Consider the following 27,426-nt stretch of genomic DNA (forward strand, 5'->3'; position numbering starts at 1 on the left):
TGTGCACATACAATAACCTATTGCTATTACTCTTGAAAGTCTAGCCAGTAAAACTTATGACTTCAATCATGACATTCCATTTCTTTTAAGAGAGAAGCTTGAATAGCATGCTCATGCCTACTTCTAACTTAAGTCAAAATATTTGCTAGGGCAAGGCTTTGTTTCTTTTAATTTCTGAGGTCTGGTCCCACAAGTGGTAACAGTAAATTGTGCATGTCTTTCCACCCACATCACATGATTTGCTTGTTTTAATTGCTTATCTAAATGCTGGTTTATCCTGCAGGTGTCAGTTTGAATCATTTCCTTCATGAAGTCTTCTATAATTTAGGCCAGCCTTGATTGGTCTTTTCTATCTCACCAGAAATTAAGAGTTATTAGTACCCAAATGCACTAGGAAAGTTGGTATCATGATATGACATCTGGCCCTGCATCTTTAGTCACACTGCTGTGTAAGATGGCACAGTGGGAACTATGATTATTTCTGCAAGTTTCTACTGCACTGAGATGGCTGGCAATAAATTATGCCTGGAGGTGAACCATATAAATATATCCTGATAAACCATATAAATATATCCTGATAAAAATAAACCAAATGCATCCCCTATCAATTTTCCGCTACTTGAATCCCCAAAATACCCATAGCCACTCTAGCATCGCCAGACAAAAACGCAAGTGAGAATGGAAAAAGACAATAATCTTAAGCAGTGATGCTTAAAAATATCTTACTATGTCAATTGTATTAAGCAAGAAGCCCTGAGGCTTAGGGCCATTAGATTCACAGCCACAACATCTCTGCTCCTACCTCTACTCTCTGTTCTCCCTGCCACATAGATGCTTCATTCTACTACAAAACTTTCATCCCTATGCCTCTTTCCAAGCCCACTTTCCAATCCAACCTCTTCCTCCCCTAAATTTCCTGAACCTTCTCCCTGCATTGGCTCTTCTCAACAGGAGATTTTTTTTTTTTTTAATTCAGAATCTCCAGTTCCCACATCAAGTCCACTGAGTTAGTATTTTTTAAACAAGATCTTTAGAAGGATTTCATACACCTTTGGGTTTAAGAAGCATGTCCTAGAAGACACCTCTTTCCTACCTTCATTCCATGGAACTGGAGGGATCACTCTTTTTACTCTAAATGAAATTTTTACCTTTTTCTAACTCAATGCTCAACCAAACCCAGGTTCTTCCCTTGTCCCATGACAACATGCAAATCACCACCCTTTCACATAGGCAAGTCTCCAGGACCCAGGAATGAAGGACTGACCTTCTTTCCCATCCCTGTTCCCTCTTTGGGACATCAAATAAGTTATATCATCAGAGACTAAGCAAGCAATTTGATTCAGCCTTGGAAGACTGCTATAACTATAACTATCAAGTGTTTCCACAGATACATTTGAACATTTAAGGGTCCAGCACAGATATCATATTTCTTCTCTTACACTGTGTCTCACTATTGTCCATACTTTGATGATCTGTAAAATTATTAACCTCATGTTCTTACTCAACTTATTGCACGTAAGTATTCCTTAATTATTTCAAACAAATGTTCTTGTCTCCCCAATTAATTTTATGTGTTCTGAAGGCAGGGATCACACCAGCGATGTTTCTGGGTCTCATAGAGGCTAGCACAGTACTTGACACATTGTGGCTCCCAGTTAAGTCCTCTGTCTTAATTAGGAAATGTTTAAATATTTCTTTGATGACTGAAGAACTTTCAGGACCTCAGAATGCAGGTATTTTTTGTTTGTTTGTTTGTTTGTTTGTTTTGAGACAGGGGCTTTCTCTGTCACTCAGGCTGGGGTGCAGTGGTGCCATATTGGCTCACTGCAGCCTTGACTTCCTGAGCCCAAACGATCCTCCCACCTCAGCCACCATGCCCATCTAATTAAAAAAAAAAACTTAAGAGACAGGGTCTCGCCATGTTACCCAGACTGTTCTTGATCTCCTGGGATCCAGGCAATCCTCCCACCTCAGTGTCACAAAGTGCTAGGATTACAGGCATGAGCCACCACACCTAGCCACCACTTTGAACAATTATATTCTCACTGAATATAACAGAGAACCAAATGATTTATTATTATCATCATCATCAAATATGCATTTCTCATGATGATGTGTCTCATATATTTTTACTGGAAAGAAGGGATCTTCCTGTCATTGTAATAACAGTTTTATATTGCATTTTAATACATAAAATTTAGGTAATAAAAACAGCATGGAATCTGATGTACTGTTTTCAAGTCCCTGTACAGTCCTTACTAGCTCTGTAGTTTGAATATAGCTACCAACTCTCAATCATCCTATTTACTTGTGTGAAACAACCTCATGGGGTTATTACAGCTTTAATGAGACAAAGCAAAATCTTAACATTGTTTTATTCTCAATCCATTATTCTACATTATAATCTCTGTTATGAAAATTTAAATTATTCTTATAAATACTAGTTTCAGAATTAACACAAAAAAGTCTCAAGTTTGAAATTAGGCCATGATTATATAGCTACTTGCACTTTCAATCCTCCAAGAAAATCGTGGAAATTTCAAAATTAACAAGGGAGTTGTGCAATGATTCTGACTCTGAAAAATTAAAATTCTTGTAAGCCTTTATTCATTCCTTGAAAAAAGAGGTCTGTTGCTTGAGGTTGGGAATGAAGATGAGGCAATGTTTATTTTCAATTAATCTTAAGCTTCTGGACTTAATGAAGAAAGTTTATCAAAAACTGCATGTAAGAGTTTTGGAAGTTGGACAGTGGAAACAAAAACAGAAAAAGGAAGGAAGGGAGGGAAGACGGAAGGACCAAAGAGAAGCAGGTATGAGCAATGAGGCTTGATTTATGTAACTTAGTGTTATAATGATACAGTCAAACAATTTGCTGATTTGGTCAACATACATAAAGTCACGTTTAAATCTCTACTTAAAAAGCCTTGTTCTTCCCTGAAAGAACTTGTATTTTCCAAAGATGACCATGACAATATCTCTTGTTACACATGCTCTTCTGCAAAATGACTTAGCTCCTCCATGAGAAGTCAAAGTTTATTTCTCTAACCTCCTTGAGTCTGGCCCAACCCTATGACTGCTTTGGCCAATAGAATATGGCAGAATTAATGCTGTCAATGCCAGTTTATGAAAAAATTCTTAATATACCTGGTAGCTTCTTCTTTCTGCCTCTTGGACACAACAGCCATTTAAGAAGCTTACCATGTTCAGCCCACCATCCTGGGAAAAAAACCAGAGGACTGAAGTTCCAGATGGATAAAGAAGCCATTGTGGAAGTAGATTTTCAGCCCCAGCCCCTAAAGCTGATGCCATGAGGATCAGGTACAAACTTCCCAGATGAACACTTCTAAAATTCTGAATCCACAAGGTTTTATGAGCAGAACAAAATGTTCAAGTCACAAGGATTTAGGGTAGTTATTTACATAGCAAAAAATAACATACCCCAGAATATACAAGCAATTACTAAAAACTAGTGAGAAAAAAGACAACCCAAATTGAAAACGTGAAAACAACTTAAACAGGCACTTCATAAAATAGGATAGCCAAATGGCCAGTACCCATATAAAAATATGCTGAATATCATCAGAAATCAGGAAAAGCAAGTTAAAGTCACATGTGCCAAAATGACAAAATTTTTAAAAGTTGACAATATCAGGTTTTGAGAAGGATGTGGAACAACTAGACCATTCTTGAACAAAGTCAAGAACATAAATTCGTATAACCATTTAAGAAAAATGTTTATTAGTACCTACTAAAACTAAACCTACACATTCACCATGGCCCAACAGTTTTACTCTTGAGTATCCCTAGCAAAAAGGAGTCTTATTTCCACCAAAAGACGTGAACAAGAATGTTCATAGCAGTTTTAATCACAATCTCCAAAAACTGAAAATATCCCCTAAACCCATCAAGAGTAAAATGAGCAAATAAATTGTGGTATATTCATATAACAAAATGTTACACAACAGTAAGAAGGAGCAAACCCATGATATATATACAGCACGGATTAATTTCAGAGATATAACACTGAAAAAAGTACATATTTCAGTGTATTTTCTTCCAGTCATTACCCTATACATTATTTTAAAATTCCTATGCATTTAAAAAAATAGTTGAAAGCACATTATAGTGTGTTAATAAGTCCATTTGTGCCTGAATGGTTTCCTAATAGAAAGGAATCCAGTATTGTGTAACTTTTGGCAAACATCTAATGTTCTATAAATACTAAAACAAACATCTAATGTTTCATAAATATTTTATAAAATGTAAACATAACACTTGCATAATCAACAAAATATATATTTAGCAGACTAATAAGCTTTTTTAATCTTTAACCATTGACTACAAATTCAATCAAATGCTTCAAATTATAAGAACTGCAAATTAAATCTACTATTTTAAATTTGTTAACCACCTTTGCCATCACACAAAATTCTCACTAGTGGTTATAATTAATAATAAAGCCAACCAACACACATGTTAAAACCATTTAAAAAGTGTTAAACACTGTAATTTCTATTTGTTTCTCTATAATCTTCTTTCTTATTTTGATCTTATTCTTTCCTATTCCTTCCCAGAGCTATACTTTTACTTCTCCAACCTACACAGAGGGTTTCTTTGGGGGCAGAGACTGATGAGTGAAGATTGGAGCTGAGACCAAGTCATGAGTGTGACATCCAAGAAGATTCTTCCTAAGTTTATTATCCAACTAAGGTGGTAACATTCGTACACTTTGTCCATTATGTAAAGATTGTTATTATTAAATCTGACCAATCTTATAGCTTTTAATTTGTGGGGGTAGGAGGCACAAGTTTTATCATCAATCTGACTGCTGTTATGGGTACTTGGTATTATAGCCTAGTAGAGGTTATTTTACAAAGGTTTGTTCTGTATCTTGATTTTTTTGAATATTGGATGTAAGCCTCTTTTGTGACTGCCCCTTCTGACCAAGTCCTATTTAGTTAAGTTAAATCTAAATGGATTAGTCAATCATTTACTTGAAATTACAATTTTTCTTCCTTATTAACCACCTAAGACCTGCAATAGTATGTCATAAGCACTGTTTCCATGACTATAAACTCTTTTGAAAGATAATTATAATGACTTCATGAAATTCTATCTTAAGAATATAATATAGTTTCAACACATTTTGTGTATATTACAAAGCAGATAATGATGTCCTATGGTGTTTCTTTACTAACAAACCAACTTAAAGAAATTTAAAAAATACAGTATATGGATGAAAAATTCTCCAGAGGATAGATATCATAAGGAAAAAATAATCACAGCTTCTGGAAATGACAGACACAGTTAGAGAAATACAAAATTCAGTGGAAAGTTTCAACAATAGACTAAAAGAAGTAGAAGAAAGAACAGCAGAGCTCAAAGACAAGGCTTTTGAGTTAACCCAATCAGACAAAGACAAAAAGAAATGAACAAAGCTTTCAAGAAATTTGGGATTATGTTAAACAGCCAAGCCTAAGAATAATTGATGTTCCTAAGGAAGAAGAAAAATATTAAAGTTTGGAAAACTTATTTGAGGGAATAATTGAGGGAAACTTTCCTGGCCTTGCTAGAGATCTAGACATCAGAACACAAGAAGCTCAAATGACTCCTAAGAAATTCATCACAAAAAGATTATTACCAACACCCACAGTCGTCAGACTATCTAAATTCAAGACTAAGGAAAGAGTCCTAAAAGCTGTGAGGCAAAAGCATCAGGCAACCTATACATGAAAAACATATCCAATTAATAGCAGATTTCTCAGCAGAAACCCTACAAACCAGAAGGGATTGGGGTCCCATCTTTAGCGTCCTTAACAACAACAAAAATTGTCAGCTGAGAATTTTGTAGCCAGCAAAACTAAGCTTTATAAATGAAGGAGAGATAAAGTCTTTTTCAGAAAAAAAAAACAAATGCTGTGAGAATCTGCCACTACATCTAACATGATGAATAGAACAGTACCTCCCATCTCAATATTATTAACATTGAATGTATTTTCTTTTCTTTTTTTTTTTTTTTTTTTTGTTTTTTTTTTAGACAGAGTTTTGTTCTTGTGACCCAGGCTGGAGTGCAATGGCACGATGTCAGCTCACTGCAACCTCTGCCTCCGGGGTTCAGACAAATCTCCTGCCTCAGCCTCCCAAGTAGTTGAGACTACAGGCACCTGCCACCTCACCCAGCCAATTTTTGCATTTTTAGTAGATATTGAATTTCAAGCCTAAATGCTCCACTTAAAAGATACAGAATTGCAGAATGCATAAAAATTCACCAAGTATCTGCTGTTTTCAAGATACTCACCTAACACATAAGAACTCATACAAACTTAAGGTAAAGGGGTGGAAAAAGATATTCCACACAAGTAGAAACCAAAAGCAGCCAGAAATAGCTATTCTTATATCAGGCAAAACACTTTAAAGCAACAACAGTTAAAAAAAAAAAAAAAAAAAAAAGAAAAGACAAAGAGGGGCATAATATAATGATAAATAAATTAGTCCAACAGGAAAATATAACAATTCTAAATACATATGCACCTAACACTGGAGCCCCCAAATTTATAAAATAATTACTACTAGACCAAAGAAATGAGATAGATGGCAACACAATAATAGTGGGGATGTCAGTACTCCACTGACAGCACATGACAGTCATTAAGACAGAAAGTCAACAAAGAAACAATGGACTTAAAGTATATTCTAGAACAAATGGACTTAACAGATATTTACAGAACATTCTACCCAACAACTGTAGAGTATACATTGTATTAATCGGCACATGGAACATTCTCTAAGATAGATGATGTAAATACTTGAGTAAAATTGGAAGGTAGAAATAAGTAATTACTGAACCAGTGGAAGCAAAGTTTAGTTGGGGAATACTTTTTATGATACTGATAAGTGAAGGCTTATTTGTTTTTAAAGTGCTGGCTTTATTTTTGTAGTTACAGAGTGGTGTAAAGGCAAGGAAGGCTTACTTAGCTTTTGGATTTTACATAAACATTATTTATTTAGTACGCTAGTTTTTTTGTTTTTTTGTTTGTTTGTTTGTTTTTGACAGAGTTCCGCTCTGGGAGAGTTTCGCTCTGTCTCCCAGGCTGGAGTGCAGTGGCGCTATCTCAGCTCATTGCAAGTTCTGCCTCCTGGGTTCACGCCATTCTCCTGCCTTAGCCTCCTGAGTAGCTGGGACTACAGGTGCCCGCCACTACGCCCAGCTAATTTTTTGTATTTTTAGTAGAGACGGGGTTTCATCGTGTTAGCCAGAATGGTCTTGATCTCCTGACCTCATGATCCGCTCATCTTAGCTCCCGAAGTGCTGGGATTACAGGCGTGAGCCACCGCACCCAGCTGCTAGATTTTTTTTTAAGGTGCACTAGCCACTTATGATATTTTCACTGGTGGGAACTGAGATTTTTTAGATGCCTAAATTAACTACTAATTTTGGTTTATTTTAGGTACATGCTTATTGAAACAGTATTTTTACTTAGCCTAAATTTAAATTTTTGTATTATTTTGTTAAAGTGATGAATATGTTTGAAAAATAAAGACAACTTTTTTATTGCCTTTTTAGGCTAGAGCTTTAGCATGAGAATTATACTTTGACACAGAAAATTAGGTTTATAAGTGAAATAAAGTGTTTTGGAAAGAAGGAAACTTTATTTTATAACTTTAAGTGAAAAATATGTGGCATTAAGGCCTGATTTTTTATTGTTTTGTCTTTTTTTAACTTCGGGAATTAAAATTTTTTGTTTAAATGCTGAATTTGCAAATTGAAACAGACTTTTGGGTTTTGTTATAAAAGCAAAGTAATAATATTTTTATGTATTTTATAGGGTTATATAGCATAATAACTTGAATTTATGGTTGGATTTGACTGAATTTATATAGATACTAATTTGAATGACTTATATACAGAAAATGTGCAATATTTTAAGTATAAAAATTAAACTGGAACTGTGTGCTTTTGTTTTATAGTATAAATAAAAATAACCTAGATGGCAAACTATTTAATTATTTGAGCAGAACTTATGAATGAGAGATATATTTTAGAGCCATATGACTGAGGGACATTTTAACTTGCACTTTTTAGTGGCAAAAGTAGTGTATAAACTAATGTTAGTGTATACACTACAAAAGGGCTAAGTGTGTAATATTTTTTAATTCCATTTTAAAAATGAAAGTCTTTTTTTTTTACAGTGAAGGGCAATAACACTAAATTTTTTATGGGTACAAAGGAATGATTTATTTAGTACATTAACATACTTAACTGTTAGCATTTTTGGGAAGCTGGATTTGCTACAAACTTATTTTGAAAAACATGGTTTATTAAATTTTATAATAAAGTTATTAATAAAGACAGTTAAGTTTTTATAAACACTAAATGTGTGTATTTGTTGTTATGGTTCTAAATGTTAAAGAAAAACCTTTGAAAATTAATATAGTGATAATATACATGCTTTGTGTTTGCTATTAAATTTAAGACCAAGAACAATGCCTAAAATCATTAAATTCAAGAAAATTGAAATTTCAAGTACCCTCTCAGACCACAGTGGAGTAAAACTGGAAATTAACTCCAAAGGAGCCCTTAAAACTATAAAAATACATGAAAATTAAATGATCTATTCTTAAATGATCATTGAGTTAACAATAAAATCAAGATAGAAATTTAAAAATTATTTGTGCTGAATAATAATAATGACAAAACTTATCAAAACCTCTGGGATACAGCGAAGGTGGTGCTAAGAGGAAAGTTCACAGCATTAAATGCCTACATCAAAAAGTCTAAAAGAGTGCAAAGAGACAATCTAAGGTCACACCTCAAGGAACTAGAGAAACAAGAACAAAACAAACTGAAACACAGCAGAAGACAAAACATAACAAAGATTAGAGTAGAATTAAATGAAATTGAAACAAAAAACACAAAAGATAAATGAAACAAAAAGCTGGTTCTTGAAAAGATCAACAAAATTGATAGACCATTAGTGAAATTAACCAAGAAAAGAAGAGACAGCTCAATTAGAAATGAAATGAGAGCTGTTGCAATTGATATTACAGACATACAAAAGATTATTCCAGGCTACTATGAACATCTATATGCACACAAACTAAAACATCTAGAAGAGACGGATAAATTTCTGGAAATATACAACTCTCTTAAATTAAACCAGGAAGAAATAGAAACTCTGAACATATCAATAACAAGTAGCAAGACTGAAACAGTAATTTTAAAAATTGCCAACAAAATAAAGTCCAGGACAAGATGGATTCACAGCTGAATTCTATCAGACATGCTAAGTAGAGTTGGTACCAATTTTACTGAAACTATTTAAAAATAAAGAGTGAACCCTCCCAAAATTATTCTATGTCACCAGCCACTAGGGTAGTATAAGTCACCCCAATACCAAAAACTGGAAAGGACATAATAAAAATAAATCTACAGACCAATATCTCTGATGAACATGGATGTGGAAATCCTGGACAAAATACTAGCTAACAGAATCCAAGAGCATACCAAAAAGATAATCCACCATGATCAAGTGAATTTTGTACCAGGGATGCAGGGATGGTATGACATATGCAAGTCAATAAATTTGATACATCATATAAGCAGAATTTTTTTAAAAAATTTACAGTCATCTCAATAGATGTAGAGAAAGCATTTGGCAAAATCCAGTATCCCTTTATGATTAAAACCTTCAGCAAAATTGGCATACAAGGGACTTACCTTAGGATAATAAAAGCCATCTATTAGAAACCCACAGCAAGCTGGGTGCGGTGGCTCACACCTGTAATCCCAGCACTTTGGGAGGCCGAGGTGGGCAGATCATCTGAGGTCAGAAGTTCGAAACTGGCCTGACTAATGTGGAGAAACCCCATTTCTACTAAAAACACAAAATTAGCTGGGCGTGGTGATGCATGTCTGTAATCTCAGCTACTCGGGAGGCTGAGGAGGGAGAATAGCTTGAACCCGGGAGGCGGAGGTTGCGGTGAGCCGAGATCACACTATTGCACTCCAGCCTGGGCAACAAGAGCAAAACTCTGTCTCAAAAAAATAAATGAATAAAAAGAAACCCACAGCCAACATTATACTAAACAGGGAAAAGTTGAAAGCATTCTCCCTGAAAACTGAAACAAGACAAGAATGTCCACTTTTACCATTTCTATTCACCATAGTACTGAGTCCTAGCCAGAGCAGTCAGACAACAGAAAGAAATAAGGGGCATCCACATCAGTAAAGAGAAGTAAAACTGTCACTGTTTGCCAATTATATAATTATATACCTAGGAAACCCTAAAGACTCATTCAAAAAGCTCCTAGATCTGATAAATGAACTCAGTAAAGTTTCAGGATACAAAATCAATGTTCACAAATTAGTAGAAACAGCTATACACAAACAGCTGAGAAACCAAGCTGAGAAAAAATACATCAAGCTGAGAAACAAATCAATAACTCAATCCCTTTTACAACAATGGCAAAATAAATAAATAAATAAATAAATACCTAAGAATATACCTAACCAAGGAAGTGAAAGATCTCTACAAGAAAAACTACAAAACACTGCTGAAAGAAATAATTTACAGCTGGGCATGGTGGTTCACACCTGTAATCCCAGCACTTTGGGAGGCCAAGGCAGGCAGATCACGAGGTCAAGAGATCGAGACCATCCTGGCTAGGAAAGTGAAACCCCGTCTCTATCAAAAATACAAAAATTAGCCGGGCATAGTGGCATACGCCTGTAGTCCCAGCTACTTGGGAGACTGAGGCAGGAGAATCACTTTAACCCAGGAGGCAGAGGTTGCAGTGAGCCACTGCACTCCAGCCTGGGTGACAGAGTGAGACTCCATCTCAAAAAAAAAAAGAAGGAAAGAAAGAAAGAAAGAAAGAAAGAAAGAAAGAAAGAAAGAAAGAAAGAAAGAAAGAAAGAAAAGAAAGAAAGCAAGAAAGAACAACACAGATGGAAACACATCTCATGTTCATGAATGGGTAGAATCAATATTGTTAAAGTGACCTTACTGCCAAAAGCAATCTACAGGTTTAATGTAATTCCCATCAAAGTACTGTCATCATTCTTCACAGTAGAAAAAATTCTAAAATTCATATGGAACCAAAAAAAAGCACACATAGCCAAGGCAAGACTAAGCAAAAACAAATCTGGAGGTGTCACATTACCCCACTTCAAACTGTACTACAAGGCTATAGTTACCAAAACAGCATGGTATTGGTATAAAAATAGGCACATAGACCAATGGAATAGAGAACTGAGAAATGAAGCCAAATGCCTACAGCAAACTGATCTTCAACAAAGCAAACAAAAACATAAATTGGGAAAAGGACACCCTATTCAACAAATGGTGCTGAGATAATTGGCAAGTCACACGTAGAAGAATAAAACTGAATCCTCATCTCCAACCTTATACAAAAATTAACTCAAAATGGACCAAAGACTTAAATCTAAGACCTGAAACCATAAAAATTATAGAACATAGCATTGGAAAAACTTTTCTAGACATTGGCTTAGGTAAAGATTTCATGACCAAGAACCCAAAAGCAAATGCAACAAAAACAAAAATAGATGGGATCGAATTGAATTAGAAAATGTCTGCACAGCAAAAGAAATAATCAGCAGAGTAAATATAGACAACCCACACAGTAGAAGAAAATATTTTCAGACTATGCATCCAACAAAGGACTAATATTGAGAAGTAATAAGGAACTCAAATCAGCAAGAAAAAAAAATAATTCCATCAAAATGTGGACAAAGTTCATGAATAGACAATTATCAAAGCAGATATACAAATGGTCAACAAACATATGAAAAAATGCTCAACATCACTAATCAAGAAAATGCAAATTAAAACCACAGTGAGATATTACCTTATTCCTGCAAAAATGGCCATAATTTAAAAATCAAGGCCAGGCATGGTGGCTCATGCCTATAATCCCTGCACTTTGGGAGACTAAGGTGGGTGGGTCACTTGAGCTCAGGAGTTCAAGACAAGCCTGAGAAGCATGGCGATATCCCATCTCTACAAAAAATTACCTGGTGTGATGCCATAGAGCTGTGGTCCCAGGAACTTGGGAGGCTGAGATTGGGGGATCACTTGAGCCCAAAAGGTGGAGGTTGCAGTGATGAGATCATGATAGTGCACTCCAGCCTGGATAACAGAGTGAGACTCTGTCTCAAAAAGAAAAAAAATCAAACAATATTAAATGGTGGCATGGATGTGGTGAAAAGGAACACTTTTACACTGCTGGTGGGAATGTAAACTAGTACAACTTCATAGAAAACAGTATGAAGATTCCTTAAAGAACTAAGAGTAGAACTACCATTTGATCCAGCAGTCCCACTGCTGGATACCTACCCAGAGGAAAAAAAGTTATTATATGAAAAAGACGCTTGCACACACATGTTTATTGCAGCACAATTTGCAATTGCAAATAAATGGAACCAGCGTAAATGTCCATCAACCAACAAGTGGATAGAGAAAATGTGTTATATATACACCATGGAATACAACTCAGCCATAAAAAGAAACAAAATAATGGCACTCAAAACAACCTGGATGGAGTTGGAGACCATTATTCTAAGTGAAGTTAACAGGAAATTGAAAAACAAATTTCATATGTTCTTATTTATAAGTGGGAGGTAAGCTATGAGGATTCAAAGGCATAAGAATGGTATAATGGACTTTGGGACTCAGGGGAAAGTGTGAGTGGAGGGTGAGGGATAAAAGACTACATCTTAGGTACAGTGTACACTGCTCAGATGATAGGTGCACCAAAATCTCAGAAATTATGACTAAATAAATTATTCATGTAACCAAAAACCACCTGTTTTCTCAAAACTATTGAAATTTAATAAAAAGAAGGCCTGGCACTGTGCCTCACACCTATAATCCTGGCACTTTGGGAGGCCAAGATGGGTGGATCACTTGAGGTCAAAAGTTCAAGACCAGCCTGGCCAACATGGTGAAACCTCATCTCTACTAAAAATACAAAAATTAGCCAGGTATGGTGGTGGGCACCTGTAATCACAGCTACTCAGGAGGCTGAGGCAGGGGAACTGCTTGAACCCGGGAGGCAGAGGTTTCAGTGAGTGGGGATCATGACATTGCACTCCAGCCTGGGCAACAGGACAAGAATCCATCTCAAAAACAAAAAAGAAAAGAAATTTGATAAAAAGAATGAAGAAAAAATTTTAAAAAGAAATAAAACCTCTGAGAAATATGAAATTATGTAGGGAGACCAAATCTATGACTCAATGGCATTCCTGAAAGAGATGGCAAGAGAGCAAGCAACTTGGAAAACATTTAATGATATAGTTCACATTTTCCCAATCTCACTAGACAGGTTGACATGCAAATCTAAGAAAATCAAAGAACCCCTGTGAGATATTATAAAAGATAATATTACATAATCATAATGGACTCAAACCAACAAGAAGACTTAACTATCCAAAATATATATGCACCCAACATTAGAGCACTCAGTTTTTAGAGATCTTCAAAGAGATTTAGAGGACCACACAATCTCCAAGACACATAGTCATTAGATTTTCCAAGGTTAATGTGAAAGGAAAAATCTTAAAGGCAGCTACAGGGAAGGGACAGGTCACTTAAAAATAGAACCCAATTAGGTTAAAAGAAGACCTTTCAGTGAAAACCTGACAAGGAAGAAATTGGACGCCTATTTTTAATGTCTTTTTTAAAAAAGAAATTCCAACCAAGAATTTCATATACCACCAAACTAAGCTTCATAAGCAAAGCAGAAATGAAATCCTTTTCAGACAAGTAAATGTTAAGGAAATTCATTACCACTAGACCTTACTTACAAGAGGTCTGAAAAGAAGTGCTAAACATGGAAATGAAAGAATACCTGCCACTACAAAAATGCACTTAAGCACATACCTCACTGACACTATAAGGCAACTATACCAATCAAGTTTACAAAACAGCCAGCTAACAGCATGTTGACCTGATTAAATTCTCACAAATCATTATTGACCCTGAATATAATTGGGCTAAAAATGTCTCATTAAAAGGCATAGATAGAGTGGCAAATTGCATAAAGAAACAAGACCCAACTGTCTGCTGTCTTCAAGAGACACATGTCACAAGTAATGATACTCATAGGCTCAAAGTAAAGGCATAGAGGAAGGTCTATCAGGCAAATGGAAAGCAAAAAAGAGCAGGTGTTGCTATTCTTAGATAAAACAGGCTTTAAACCAACAATGATTTAAAAAGGCAACGAAGGGCATTATGTAATGATAAAGATCTTCATCCAACAAGAAAACTTCACTATCCTAAATAAATGCCCACTCAACACTGGAGCACGAAGATTTGTGAAGCAAATTCTTAGAAATCTATGAAGAGATTTAGACAACCACAAGATAATACTGGGGACTTCAACACCCCACCAACAGTTTTACACAAATAGTCAAGGCAGAAAACTAGCAAGGATATTCTGGACTTAAACTTTACACTTGACCAATTGAACCTAAGAGACACCTAAGGAATATTCAACCAACAATAACAGAATAAACACTTTTCTCATCTGGAAGCAGCACATACTCCAAGATCAACCACATGCTCTGCCAGGAAGAATGTACCAACAAATTAAAAAGAAAAACAAAATTGCACCAACCACAGTCTCAGACTGTATTAGTCCATTTTTATCACCATAAAGTATATCTGAGATTGGGTATTTTATTTAAATAAAAGTTTAATTATCTTATGATTCTGCAGACTTACTGGAAGCATAGTGGCAGCGACTGCTTCTGGTGAGGGTTCCAGGAAGATTGCAGTCATGGCAGAAAGCAAAGGGGAGCCAGTGTATCAAATGGTGAAAGAGGGAGCAAGAGAAGGAAAAGGGGGAGGTCACTTTGAAACAACCAGATCTCATGTTAACTAACTGAGAGAAAACTCACTTATCCAAAAGGCTGGTGCTAAACTATCCATGTGGAATCCAATACTATGATCCAATTACCTCCCACAATGTCCCTCCTCCTACATTGGGAATCACATTTTAACATGACATTTGGAGGGTACAAACATCCAAACCATATCATTCCACCTCTGGCACCCCAAACCTCATGTCCCTCTCAAATTTCAAAATAGAATTATGTCTTTGCAATAGTTCCTCAAAGTCAATATCTCCTCAGCATTAACTCAAAAGTCCAAAGTCTCAAGTATCATCTGGAAATGAGTTTCTTTCTTCCACGCATGAGCCTGTGTAACCCAAACAAGTTATTTACTTTCAAGCTGAAATGGTGGTGCAGGCATTGAGTAAACATTCCCATTCCAAAAAGGAGAAATTGACCTAAAGGAAGGGACAATAGGCCCCACACAAGTTTGAAATCCAACAGGGTCTTCATTAAATCTTAGATCTCCAAAATAATATGTCTTGATACAATTTTCCACATCCCAGTATGAGGAGTAGGCTCTAAAAGCCTTGTAGCTTTGCAGTGTGGTACAGGCTACTCTCATGGGTTGGAGTTAAATGCTTATGGCTTTTCTAGGGAGAGAATACAAGCTGCCAGTGAATCTACCTTTCTAGATTCTGGAGGATGGTGACCTCCTTCCCACAGCTCCACTAGGCTGTGTCCTGACAGGGAATCTGTGTGGGGGCTCCAATCCCACATTACCCGGAGCCTTTGCCCTGGTACAGCTTCTCTGTTAGGACCCCACCCCTATGGCAGGCTTCTGCCTGGGCTTTTCCATACCTCCTCTGAAATGCAGATGGAAGCTGCTAAGCCTTCTTCACACTCACATTCTGAGCATCTACAGACTTAACACTACATGGAAACCACCAAGGCTTATGGGTTGCACCCTCCTGAGTTGTGGCCCAAGTTGGACCTGGGACTATTTGAGCTGAGGCTGAAGCCAGAGTGGCTGGAATACAGGCAGCAGTGTCCTGAGGCTATGCCAGGCAGCTGGGCACTTGGCCTGGACAACAAATCATTTTTTCCTCTTCCTCTTAGGCCTCTGGGCAAGAAATGGAAGGGGCTGCCGTGAAGTCTCTAAAATGCCTTTGAGGACTTTTCCCCCATTGTCTTGGATTTTAGCACTTGACTCCCTTTTAGTCATGCTAATCTCCTTAGCAAGTGGTTGCTCCACAGCCCATTTGAATTTCTCTCTTGCTTTTCGTTATTGTGGCATGTGGCTAGGTTGCAAATTTTCCAAACTTTTACTCTCTGCTTCCCTTTAAATATAAGTTTTAACTTTAAGTCATTCATTTGCTCCTGCATCTGAGCATAGACTGTTAGAAATAGCCAGATCACATTTTGAATACTTTGGAAATTCCTTCCACAAGTCATTCTAAATAATTACTCTTAATTTCAAACTTCCACACATCTCTAGGATATGGACACAATGCAGCCAAGCTCTTTGCAAAGGCATAACACAGGTGACCTTTTCTCTAGCTTCCAATAAATTTCTTATTTCCATCTGAGACCTCATCAGCCTGGACTTCACTGAACTTATCACTATCAACATTTTGGTCACAATGTTTTAACCAGTCTCTAAGAAGTTCCAAATTTCCCTCATCTTCCTGTCTTCCTTTAAGCCCTCCAAACTCTTCCAACATCTTCTTATTACTCAGTATCAAAGCCACTTCCATATCTTCAAGTATCTTTATAGCAATGCCCCCCTCCTCAGTACCAGTTTTCTGTATTCATCTATTTTGTGTCACTGTAAAGAAATAATTGAGACTAAGTAATTTATTTTTTAAAAAGTTTAATTTGCTCATGGTACTGTAGGCTGCACAGGAAGCATAGTGCTGGCATCCGCTTCTGGTGAGTGTCTCAGGAAATTTACAATCATGATGGAAGGCAAATGAGAGCCAACATATCACATGGCAAGTGAGGGAGTAAGAGAGGGAGAAGGGGAAGTTCTCAGACTCTTTTAAACAACTAGATATCACATGAATTAACTGAGCTAGAACTCACCTATCACCAAGGGGATAGTGCTAAACCTCCATGTGGGATCTGACCCCATGATCCAATTACTTCCTCCAGGCTCCTGGTCCAACATTGAGGATCACATTTTTACAGGATATTTAAAGAGGAAAAACATCCAACCATATCATGGACAACAGTGCAATAAAAATAGAAATCAATATCAAGAAGATCAATTAAAACCATACAGTAACATGGAAGTTAAACTACCTGGTCCTGAATGACTTTTCAGTAAAAAAGAAAAAAAGAAATTAAGACAGAAATTTAAAGGGTTCTGGGAAACTAATGAAAACAGAGATATAACCTAGTAAAATCTTTGTGACACAGCTAAATCAGTATTAAGAATAGTTTTAGCACTAAAGGCCTACATCAAAAAATTAGAAAGGTCATAAATTAACAACCTATGTTGCTCCTCAAGGAACTAGAAAAAAAAAACAAACAAACCCCAAAGCTAACAGAAGAAATATCTAAAATCAAACCTGACATAAACAAAATTGAGACACTAAAATCCATACAATAATTAATGCAACCAAAAGATGATTTTGATTATTCAAAAGATGAAACAAGATTGATAGACTGCTAGCTAGATTAATATAGAAAAAAAGAAGAAGATTCAAATAATTACAACCAGAAATGACAAAAGCAGCATTACAACTGACCCAACAGAAATACAAAAAATCATCAGATACTATTACAAACACCTAATGTGCACAAACTAGAAAACCTAGAAGAAATGGGTAAAATCCTGGAAATACAAAGCCTCTGAAGATTGAACTAGGAAGAAATTAAAATCCCAAACAGACTAATAATGAGTTCCAGTAATAAAAGGCCTACAACCCAAATAAAATCCTGGGCCAGATGGATTCACAGCTGAATTCTACCAGATGTACAAAGAAGAGCTAGTGCCAATCCTACTGAAATTATTCTAAGAAATCCAGGAGTAGGGACTTCTCCCTAACTTGATCTATGAAGCTAGCACCATTGTGATACCAAATCCTGGCAGGGACACAATGGCAAAAGAAAACTTTAGGCCTCTATTCCTGACCAACATAGTGGGTCAGGAATAGTGGGACACTGTGTGGGACACTGTGTGGCATTTGGCCCCTGCCCTAGAGATCTGTGGAGATTTGAACTTGAGAGAAATGATTTAGCATGTCTGGTGGAAGAAATTTCCAAGCAGCAAAGCGTTCAAGAGGTGACTTGGGTGCTCCTAAAAGCATTCAGCTTTATACATTCACAAAGATATGGTTTGGAATTGGAACTTATATTTAAAAGGTAAACAGAGCATAAATTTTCTGAGGTTCAATTCAAGCCTGCTGCAGAAATCTGCATAACTTCTGAGGAGCCAAATGTTAATCACCAAGACAATGGTGAAAATGTCTCCAGGGCATGTGCGAGGTCTTCATGGTAGCCCTTCCCATCACAGGCCTGAAGGACTGGAAGGAAGAAATGGCTTTGTGGGCCAGGCCCAGGGCCTTGCTGCTTTGTGCAGTTTCAGGACTTGGTGTGCTGCATCCCTGCCATGGTTGAGATGGGCCAACATACTGCTCAGGCCATTGCTTCAGAGGGCTCCTCATGGAGCTGTGATAAGAGGACCACCATCCTCCAGACCCCAGAATGGAAGATCCACCAAGAGCTTGCACTGTGCACCTGGAAATGCTGCAGGCACTCTACACTAGCCCATTAAAGCATCTGGGAGTGAGAGTCATACCCTGCAAAGCCACAGGGGTAGAGCTACCCAAGACCATGGGAACCCACCTCTTGTATCAGTGCGACCCGGATGTGAGACATGGAGTCAAAGAAGATCATTTCAGAGCTTTAAGATTTGAGTGCTCTGCTGGATTTTTGACTTGCATAGGGCCTGTAGACCCTTTTTTTGGCCAATTTCTCCCATTCGAAATGGGTGCGTTTGGGGGATGTTCCAAGATGGTCAAATTGGAACAGCTCCGGTCTGCAGCTCCCAGCGTGATCAATGCAGAAGACGGGTGATTTCTGCATTTCCAACTGAGGTACGTGGTTCATCTTGCTGGGACTGGTTGGACAGTGGGTGCAGCCCATGGAGGGCAAGCTGAAGCAGGACAGGGCATCACCTCACCTGGGAAGTGCAGGGGGTCAGGGAATTTCCCTTTCCTAGCCAAGGGAAGCCGTGACAGACTACCTGGAAAAACGGGCACTCCTGCACAAATACTGCACTTTTCCCAAGGTCTTAGCAACTGGCAGACAAGGTGATTTTCTCCAGTGCCTTGCTCGGTAGATCCCACACCCACAGAGCATTGCTCACTGCTAGCACAGCAGACTGAGATAGATCTGCAAGGTGGCAGCCTGGCTGGGGGAGGGGCATCTGCCACTGCTGAGGCTTGAGTAGGTAAACAAAGCAGCCAGGAAGCTCGGAGTGGGTGGATCCCACTGCAGCTCAACAAGGCCTACTGCCTCTAGACTCCACCTCTATGGGGAGGGCATAGCTGTGCAAAAGGCAGCAGACAACTTCTACAGACTTAAACAACCCTGTCTGACAGCTCTGAAGAGAGCAGTCGTTCTCCCAGCATGGCATTTGAGCTCTGAGAATGGACAGACTGCCTCCTCAAGTGGGTCCCTGACCCCCATGTAGCCTAACTGGGAGACATCTCCCAGTAGGAACTGACAGACAACTCATAGAGGAAGTTGCCACTCTGGGATGAAGCTTCCAGAGGAAGGATCAGGCAGTAATATTTGCTGTTCTGCAATAGTTGCTGTTCTGCAGCCTCTGCTGGTGATACCCAGCTAAACGGGGTTTGGAGTGGAACTCCAGCAAACTCCAACAGACCTGTAGCTAAGGGACCTGACTGTTAGAAGGAAAACTAACAAACAGAAAGGAATAGCATCAACATCAACAAAAAAAAATCTACACCAAACCCAATCTGTAGGTCACCAACACCAAAGACCAAAGATAGATAAAACCACAAAGATGGGGAGAAACAAGAGAAGAAAAGCTGAAAAATCTAAAAATAAAAGTGCCTCTTTTCCTCCAAAGGATTGCAGCTCCTTGCCAGCAATGGAACAAAGCTGGACAATGACTTGATGAGTTGACAGAAGTAGGCTTCAGAAGGTCGGTAATAACAAATTTCTCCAAGCTAAAGGAGGATGTTTGAACTCATCACAAGGAAGCTAAAAACCTTGAAAAAAGATAACAGGAATGAACAGTGTAGAGAAGACCTTGAATAACTAGAATAAACAGTGTAGAGAAGACCTTGAATGACCTGATGGAACTGAAAACCATGGCACAAGAAATGGGTGGTGCAATGCAGAAGCTTCAATAGCCAACTTGATCAAGTGGAAGAAAGGGTATCAGTGATTGAAGATCAAATTAATGAAATAAAGCGAGAAGACAACGTTACAGAAAAAAGAGTAAAAAGAAATGAACAAAGCCTCCAACAAATATGGGACTATGTGAAAAGACCAAATCTACATCTGATTGGTGTACCGGAAAGAGACAGGGAGAATGGAACCAAGTTGGAAAACACTCTGCAGGATATTATACAGGAGAACTTCCCCAATCTAGCAAGGCAGGCCAACATTCAAATTCAGGAAATTCAGAGAATGCCACAAAGATACTACTCTAGAAGAGCAACCCCAAGACACATAATTGTCAGGTTCACCAAGGATGAAAATGCAGGAAAAAGTGTTAATGGCAGCCAGAGAGGAAGGTCGAGTTACCCACAAAGGGAAGCCCATCAGACTAAGAGTGGATCTCTTGGCAGAAACCCTACAAGCCAGAAGAGGGTGGGGGCCAATATTCAGAACTCTTAAAGAAAAGAATTTTCAACCCAGAATTTCATATCCAGTCAAACTAATCTTCATAAGTGAAGGAGAAAAAAAATCCTTTACAGACAAGCAAATACTGAGAGACTTTTGTCATCACCAGACCTGCCTTACAAGAGCTCCTGAAGGAAGCACTGAATGTGGAAAGAAACAACTGTTACCAGCCACTGCAAAAGCATGCCAAACTGTAAAGACCATCGATGCTATGAAGAAACTACATCAATTAATGGGCAAAATAAGCAGCAAACATCATAATGACAGGATCAAATTCACACATAAGAATATTAACATTAAATGTAATTGGGCTAAATGCCCCAATTAAAAGAAACAGACTGGCAAATTGGATGAAGAGTCAAGACCTATCAGTGTGCTGTATTCAGGAGACCCATCTCATGTGCAAAGACACACATAGGCTCAAAATAAAGGGATGGAGGAAGATCTACAAAGCAAATGGAAAGAAAAAAAAAGAAGGGGTTGCAATCCTAGTCTCTGATTAAACAGAGTTTAAACAAACAAAGATCAAAAGAGACAAAGAAGCCCATTACACAATGGCAAAGGAATCAATTCAACAAGAAGAGCTAACTATCCTAAATATATATGCACCCAATACAGGAGCACCCAGATTCATAAAGCAAGTCCTTAGAGACCTACAAAGAGACTTAGACTCCCACACAATAATAATGGGAGACTTTAACACCCCACTGTCAATATGAGACAGATCAACAAGATGGAAGGTTAACAAGGATATCCAGGACCTGAACTCAGCTCTGCAACAAGCAGACCTAATAGACATCTACAGAACTCTCCACCCCAAATCCATGGAATATACATTCTTCTCAGGTCTACATCGCACTTATTCTAAAATTGACCACATAGTTGGAAGTAAAGCACTCCTCAGCAAATGTAAAAGAACAGAAATCACAACAAACTGTCTCTCAGACCACAGCACGATCAAATTAGAACTCAGGGTAAAGAAACTCACTCAAAACTGCACAACTACATGGAAATTGAACAACCTGCTCCTGAATGACTACTGGATAAATAATGAAATGAAGGCAGAAATAAAGATGTTCTTTGAAACCAATAAGAACAAAGACACAACATATCAGAATCTCTGGGACACATTTAAAGCAATGTGTAGAGGGAAATTTATAGCACTAAATGCCCACAAGAGAAAGCAGGAAAGATCCAAAATTGACACCCTAGCATCACAATTAAAAGAACTCAAGAAGGAAAGGCAAACACATTCAAAAGCTAGCAGAAGGCAAGAAATAACTAAGATCAGAGCAGAACTGAAGGAAATAGAGACACAAAAAACCCTTCAAAACATCAATGAATCCAGGAGCTGTTTTTTTAAAGATTAACAAAATTGATAGACTGCTAGCAAGACTAGCAAAGAAGAAAAGAGAGAAAAATCAAATAGACACCACAAAAAATGATAAAGGGGTAACACCACCGATCCCACAGAAATACAAACTACCATCAGAGAAAAGTAAAAATACCTCTACACAAATAAACTAGAAAATCTGGAAGAAATGCATACATTCCTCGACACATACACCCTCCCCAGACTAAACCAGGAAGAAGTTGAATCTCTGAATAGACCAATAACAGGAGCTGAAATTGTGGCAATAATCAATAGCTTACCAACCATAAAGAGTCCAGGACCAGATGGATTCACAGCCGAATTCTACCAGAGGTACAAGGAGGAACTGGTACCATTCCTTCTGAAACTATTCCAATCAACAGAAAAAGAGGGAATCCTCCCTAACTCATTTTATGAGGCCAGCATCATCCTGATACCAAAGCCGGGCAGAGACACAACCAAAAAAGAGAATTTTAGACCAATATCCTTGATGAACATTGATGCAAAAATCCTCAATAAAATACTGGCAAACCGAATCCAGCAGCACATCAAAAAGCTTATCCACCATGATCAAGTGGGCTTCATCCCTGAGATGCAAGGCTGGTTCAATATATGCAAATCAATAAATGTAATCCAGCATATAAACAGAACCAAAGACAAAAACCACATGATTACCTCAACAGATGCAGAAAAGGCCTTTGACAAAATTCAACAATCCTTCATGCTAAAAACTCTCAATAAATTAGGTATTGATGGGACATATCTCAAAATAATAAGAGCTATCTATGACAAACCCACAGCCAATATCATACTGAATGGACAAAACTGGAACCATTCCCTTTGAAAACTGGCACAAGACCGGGATGCCCTCTCTCACCACTCCTATTCAACACAGTGTTGGAAGTTCTGGCCAGGGCAATTAGGCAGGAGAAGGAAATAAAGGGTATTCAATTAGGAAAAGAGAAAGTCAAATTGTCCCTGTTTGCAGATGACATGATTGTATATCTAGAAAACCCCATTGTCTCAGCCCAAAATCTCCTTAAGCTGATAAGCAACTTCAGCAAAGTCTCAGGATACAAAATCAATGTACAAAAATCACAAGCATTCTTATACACCAATAACAGACAAACAGAGAGCCAAATCATGAGTGAACTCCCATTCACAATTGCTTCAAAGAGAATAAAATACCTAGGAATCCAACTTACAAGGGACGTGAAGGACCTCTTCAAGGAGAACTACAAACCACTGCTCAATGAAATAAAAGAGGATACAAACAAATGGAAGAACATTCCATGCTGATGGGTAGGAAGAATTAATATCATGAAAATGGCCATACTGCCCAAGGTAATTTATAGATTCAATGCCATCCCCATCAAGCTACCAATGACTTTCTTCACAGAATTGGAGAAAACTACTTTAAAGTGCATATGGAACCAAAAAAGAGCCCGCATTGCCAAGTCAATCCTAAGCCAAAAGAACAAAGCTGGAGGCATCACACTACCTGACTTCAAGCTATACTACAAGGCTACAGTAACCAAAACAGCATGGTACTGGTACCAAAACAGAGATATAGATCAATGGAACAGAACAGAGCCCTCAGAAATAACGCCGCATATCTACAACTATCTGATCTTTGACAAACCTGAGAAAAACAAGCAATGGGGAAAGGATTCCCTATTTAATAAATGGTGCTGGGAAAACTGGCTAGCCATATGTAGAAAGCTGAAACTGGATCCCTTCCTTACACCTTATACAAAAATTAATTCAAGATGGATTAAAGACTTAAATGTTAGACCTAAAACCATAAAAACCCTAGAAGAAAACCTAGGCATTACCATTCAGGACATAGGCATGGGCAAGGACTTCATGTCTAAAACACCAAAAGCAATGGCAACAAAAGACAAAATTGACAAATGGGATCTAATTAAACTAAAGAGCTTCTGCACAGCAAAAGAAACTACCATCAGAGTGAACAGGCAACCTACAAAATGGGACAAAATTTTTGCAACCTACTCATCTGACAAAGGGCTAATATCCAGAATCTACAATGAACTCAAACAAATTTACAAGAAAAAAAACAAACAACCCCATCAGAAAGTGGGTGGAGGACATGAACAGACACTTCTCAAAAGAAGACATTTATGCAGCCAAAAAACACATGAAAAAATGCTCATCATTACTGGCCATCAGAGAAATGCAAATCAAAACCACAATGAGATACCATCTCACACCAGTTAGAATGGCAATCATTAAAAAGTCAGGAAACAACAGGTGCTGGAGAGGATGTGGAGAAATAGGAACACTTTTACACTGTTGGTGGGACTGTAAACTAGTTCAACCATTGTGGAAGTCAGTGTGGCAATTCCTCCGGGATCTAGAACTAGAAATACCATTTGACCCAGCCATCCCATTACTGGGTATATACCCAAAGAACTATAAATCATGATGCTATAGAGACACATGCACAGGTATGTTTATTGTGGCACTATTCACAATAGCAAAGACTTGGAACCAACTCAACAATGATAGACTGGATTGAGAAAACGTGGCACATATACACCATGGAATACTATGCAGCCATAAAAAATGATGAGTTCATGTCCTTTGTAGGGACATGGATGAAATTGGAAATCATCATTCCCAGTAAACTATGGCAAGGACAAAAAACCAAACACCGCGTGTTCTCACTCATAAGTGGGAATTGAACAATGAGAACACATGGACACAGGAAGGGGAACATCACACTCTGGGGACTGTTGTGGGGTAGGGGGATGGGGGAGGGATAGCATTAGGAGATATACCTAATGCTAAATGACGAGTTAATGGGTGCAGCACACCAGCATGGTACATGTATACATATGTAACTAACCTGCACATTGTGCACATGTACCCTAAAACTTAAAGTATAATAATAATGAAATAAAAAAATAGACTAAAACCATAAAAACTCTAGAAGAAAACCTAGGCAATACCATTCAGAACATAGGCATGGGCAAGGACTTCATGACTAAAACACCAAAAGCAATGGCAGCAAAAGCCAAAATAGACAAATGGGATCTAATTAAACTAAAGAGCTTCTTCATGGCAAAGGAAACTACCATCAGAGTGAACAGGCAACCTACAGAATGAGAGAAAATTTTTGCAATCTACCCACCTTACAAAGAGCTAATATCCAGAGTCCACAAAGAACTCAAACAAATTTACAACAAAAAAACAAACAACCCCATCAAAAAGTGGGCGAAGGATATGAATAGACACTTCTCAAAAGAAGACATTTATGCAGCCAACAGACAGAGGAAAAAATGTTCATCATCACTGGTCATCAGAGAAATGCAAATCAAAACCACAATGAGATACCATCTCATGCCAGTTAGAATGGCAATCATTAAAAAGTCAGGAAACAACAGTTGCTGGAGAGGATGTGGAGAAATAGGAGCGCTTTTGCACTGTTGGTGGGAGTGTAAATTAGTTCAACCATTGTGGAAGACAGTGTGGTGATTCCTCAAGGATCTAGAACTAGAATTACCATTTGACCCAACAATCCCATTACTGGGTATATACCCAAAGGATTATAAATCATGCTACTATAAAGACACACACACATGTATGTTTATTGTGGCACTATTCACAATAACAAAGACTTGGAACCAATCCAAATGTCCATCAATGATAGACTGGATTAAGAAAATGTGGCACATATACACCATGGAATACTAGGCAGCCATAAAAAAAGATGAGTTCATGTCCTTTGCAGGGACATGGATTAAGCTGGAAACCATCATTCTCAGCAAACTATCACAAGGACAGAAAACCAAACACCACGTGTTCTCACTCATAGGTGGGAACTGAACAATGAGAACACATGGACACAGGACGGGGAACATCACACACCGGGGACTGTTGTGGGGTGGGGAGAGGGATAGCATTAGGAGATATACCTAATGACGAGTTATTGGGTGCAGCACACCAACATGGCACATGTATACATATGTAACAAACCTGCACGTTGTGTACATGTACCCTAAAACTTAAAGTATAATAATAATAATAAAAAAGATGAAGAAGCTAAGGATAAAAAAAAATAAATTGATGCATTTATCTAATGCCTGTACTGTCGTTGTATCTAGGAAGTAACTAACTGGTTTTTGATTTTACAGTCTCATAGGTGGAAGGGACTTGCCTTGTCTCAGATGAGACTTTGGACTATGGACTTTTGAGTTAATGGTGAAATGAGTTAAGATTTGGGGGGACTGTTGGGAAGGGATGATTGGTTTTGAAATATGAGGACATGCGTTTGGGAGGATACAGGGGTAGAATGATATGGTTTGGCTGTGTCCTCACCCAAATCTCACCTTGAATCATAGTTCTCATAATGCCCACATGTCATGGGAGGGACCCAGTGAGAGGTCATTGAATCATGGTGGCGAGTTTTTCCCATACTGTTCTTGTGATAGTGAATAAGCCTCATGATATCTGATGGTTTTATAAAGGAAAGTTCTCCTGCACATGCTCTCTTGCCTGCTGCCATGTGAGATGTGCCTTTGCTCCTCCTTCACCTTCTACCATGAATGTGAGGCCTCCCCAGCCACGTGGAAATGTGAGTTCATTAAACCTAATTTTCTTTATAAATTACCCAGTCTCAGGTATGTCTTTATTAGCAACATGAGGATGGACAAAAACACCACATTTGTGGATGACATGATACTATATCCAGAAAACCCCATAGTCTCTGCCCAAAAGCTTTTTGATTTTACAAACAACTTCAGCAAAGTTTCAAGATACAAAATAAATGTACCAAAATCAAAAGCATTTCTATACACCAATAACATCCAAGCTCAGGGCCAAATCAAGAATGCAATCCTATTTACAATAGCCACAAAACAATAAAATACCTGGGATACAGCTTACCAAGGAGGTGAAAAATCTCTACAACAAGAATTACAAAACACTGCTCAAATAAGAGACAACACAAACAAGAGGAAAAACATCCATGCTCATAGATAGGAAGAATCAATATTATTAAAATGGCCATATTGCCCAAAGCAATCTACAGATTCAATGCTGTTTCTATCAAACTACCAACGACACTCTTCACAGAATTAGAAATAACTATTCTAAAATTTATTTGGGATCAAAAATGGATCTGAATCACCAAACCAATCCTAAGCAAAAAGAACAAAGCTGGAGTCATCACACTATCCAGCTTCAAAGTCTACTACAAGGTTACAGCAACCAAAACAGCATAGTGCTGGTACAAAAACAGACACATAGACCAATGGAACAGGAGAGCAAATCCGGAAATTAAGCCACACAC

The sequence above is a fragment of the Gorilla gorilla genome, chromosome 9, assembly GCF_029281585.2.
Source record: "Gorilla gorilla gorilla isolate KB3781 chromosome 9, NHGRI_mGorGor1-v2.1_pri, whole genome shotgun sequence".
Taxonomy (NCBI): domain Eukaryota; kingdom Metazoa; phylum Chordata; class Mammalia; order Primates; family Hominidae; genus Gorilla; species Gorilla gorilla.